Source organism: Silene latifolia, chromosome 6, assembly GCF_048544455.1.
Source record: "Silene latifolia isolate original U9 population chromosome 6, ASM4854445v1, whole genome shotgun sequence".
NCBI lineage: Eukaryota > Viridiplantae > Streptophyta > Magnoliopsida > Caryophyllales > Caryophyllaceae > Silene > Silene latifolia.
This window is the reverse complement of record NC_133531.1, coordinates 129,961,295-129,964,699: the sequence shown is the minus strand read 5'-3', so window position 1 is coordinate 129,964,699 and position 3,405 is coordinate 129,961,295.

Below are 3,405 nucleotides of genomic sequence, written 5' to 3'. Positions count from 1 at the left end.
GTCAATTGTAAAATGTAATTTGGTAGGTAATGTTACATGTCCTAATTAATTTTAATGCATATTTAACAAATTAAATATCATTTTAAATCAAATAATTACAATTAACAAATTAACAAGTAATTCACCAATTACATGTATATAAAATGGGTCATATTAAGTCTAATTAGCATATACATAGTGAAGTCATTTGGATAATAAGTGGGGTTATTGAACCTTGTTGGCTTACTTTAAAAACACAAAAACTGCTTAAAAAAAAAAGAGCTTTGGCTCGTATAAACAAAATCCCGAAAGCCAGAAAGGCACACTTGTCACTTGTTCAGATCATTCAACTTTTATTAAGGTCCTTTTCATTGTCGATTGTTGAGTTTTAGTACAGCTCGAACCTCACCGCGTAACTTGATTTTAGTACGGTCTAGCTTGTATCTATCGGTCTCCGATTTGAGGAAAGCGTCTGCCACATAAGTGGGGACTACTATCGTTACCACCACTTCGTCACATTATTATTAGTTTGACATATCGTCCATTTTGACCCAAATTTTTGCCCCAATTTATTTTGAGACTCCTTTTCAAAAGGCTTTATACTAATTAGATGGTGGATTTTTTATAAACTAAATAAAACTCTTTTAATTTTTCAATTTGAGAGTCGGGTTTACTACCTCAACGGCTCCTACACACTCTTTATATAACTAACTCTATGATCTTGTCTTCAATGTAAAACATTTTCATGTTCTAATTACACAAACTACTTTATTTGTTTTTCTCAATACTTGACCTCAATATACTCATTACAAGAAATAATAATGGGCACATGAACAGATCGAACCGGCAATAACCCGACTTGTGAACAGCTCTAGTCATTACCAATTTCAATTTGAGAAAGAAGCCCTTGAAAGTTTAGAGAGAAGAAAATTTTAGAGAAAATGAAATTGGTGACCAATTTCAGGGACTAACTGCCCTATTTATAGAGGAAAGCCCATGAAGAAGGACCAATCAGGGCACACCAATGAAACGTCAGCCAATCAGCGAACAGACACGTGTCAGACATGCAACCACAGAATGTCAATCGTTGCAACAGTTGAACGTCAATCAATGCAACAGTGACCAAGCGTCTTCAACACGCCCCTTCATATCTCTCTGCCTATTCATCTCCCTCAACAAATTCCTAAAGTATCTGTTCTTCGCCGGCCACATGATCAACCAAGCTAGGTAGCACCGGCCGGGGGCAATCAAAAACAACCGGCACTCTCAACCCAGGTCTCGGCCAGCGTCACTTTCTTTTCCACATCGGATGCCCTTTACACATCCATGTGGAGGGGGGATATGGTACGGCCTAAGCAGAACCAGGCCGAGGTAGAAGAAGCCGGGGCAGAAAACTTTGTCTTACGCAGAATATACGCTCAACACACATCGGAGCCCATACCACGGCATAGACTACGCTGGGGGCAAATTGATGGGGCATATTCTGCACCCGCTGACCAAGTCAACATATTGAGCAAGGTCAAAGATATCCACAAGCAAGTCAACGACTTAGACAAATAACCGACGCGCCCGTCGGCTGTCTCTTGGGTCTCTACTGGGACAACTAGCCAGCCGGGGCACATATCCGCGTACTCATATCCAAGACCCCTCGGCGGCCAGTCAACAGGGCCCGCCGGCCTACCATGGGTCCCTCGGCCGAGGGTAGATCAGTCTTTCCACCTGCTAGCCACTTGGCCACTACGTGACAAAAGGTGAAAGTCTATAAATACTCCTCAACTCATTGAGGAAAGGATCCACAATTTAACCTAAGAATCACTATTCATCTGGTAATATCTTCCTTATCTCTCTACAAAATATACTTCGCCAAGTAACAACAACTTATCTCTTAAGTTTACTGACTTGAGCGTCGGAGTGAGTTCGCTCGGTGCAAAGCCGAGCCCTCAGTTTGTTCATTGTTTCAGGAGACCGAGAGGAGGATTCAACCAAGGACGTCATTCTACAAGCACGGGTGGTAACAAATAACTGCTCTGGAATTACACCCGGAACAATATATATATATATATATATATATATATATATATATATATATATATATATATAGAGCAAAGTTCTTCTAAGTCCCTTTTTTTTTTTGAGTCCATAAGTCCCTTCCACAACCCTTGGATCATGCATGGTGGAAGGTTGAGATTGAAAGCAAAAAACACACTTAACACTAATTAATTCACTTATCTCTCTAGTTTTAATAATACATTCACTAATTCATTATCATACACAATTAACACCATATTTTGTCTTATACTTCAAAGTTTATGAAAATTTTGTTAACATTTTTCCTGTTTCGGTTTTTTTCGTATTTTTTTTTTTTCGAGACAAGTTTTCGACTGTTTCGTTTTTTTCGTTTTTTTTTTCGAGACAAGTTTTCAATATTTTAGGATTTTACGAGTGTAATTCTAACGGTAAAAAGTGTAATTTTAAGAAATATTTTCGAGAATTTAGTGTATTACAAGTTTAACTTCAATCTTTTCCGAGTGATTTTAACGAATAATATTTTGAATTTTTGTCATTTTATCACAAGTTCTTGTAATTTAGCATTTTACGAGTGTTATTTTAATGACAAAAAGTGTTATTTTAGTCCAAGTAAGTGTAATTTCAGTCCAATGAGATTGTTATTTTTAGTCAAGGAGAATGTAATTTTAGTCCAAAGAAAGTGTAATTTTAATCCGAGAAAAGTATAATTTCAAATTAACGAGAATATAATTTTAGTCCATTGAGAGTGTAACATTAGTCCAATGAGAATATGAGAATATGACCAAGTCCATGGAGAGTGTAACATTAGTCCAATAGAGGTAAGTGTAATTCTAACCGAAAAAGTGTAATTCTAACAACAAAAAGTGTAATTCTAACAACAAAAAGTGTAATTTTAGCCGAAAAAGTGTTATTCTAGCAAAAAAAAGTGTAATTTTAACAGAAAAAGTGTAATTCTAACAACAAAAAAGTGTAATTTTACCCAAACAAAGTGTTATTCTAGCAAAAAAAAGTGTAATTTTAATCTAAAAAAGTGTAATTCTAACAACAAAAAGTGTAATTTTAGCCGAAAAAAGTGTTATTCTATCAAAAAAAAGTATAATTTTAACAGAAAAAAGTGTAATTTTAATGGAGGAAAGTGTGATTTTAACAGAAAAGGGTGTAATTCTAACAACAACAAAAAGTGTAATTTTAGCGGAAAAAAGTGTAATTTTAATGAAAAAAGTGTAATTCTAACAACAAAAGGTGTAATTTTAGCCGAAAAAGTGTTATTCTAGCAGAAAAAAGTATAATTTTAACAGAAAAAAGTGTAATTTTAATGAAGAAAAGTGTAATTTTAACAGAAAAAAGTGTAATTCTAACATAAAAAAGTGTAATTTTAACGTTAAAAAGTGTAATTTT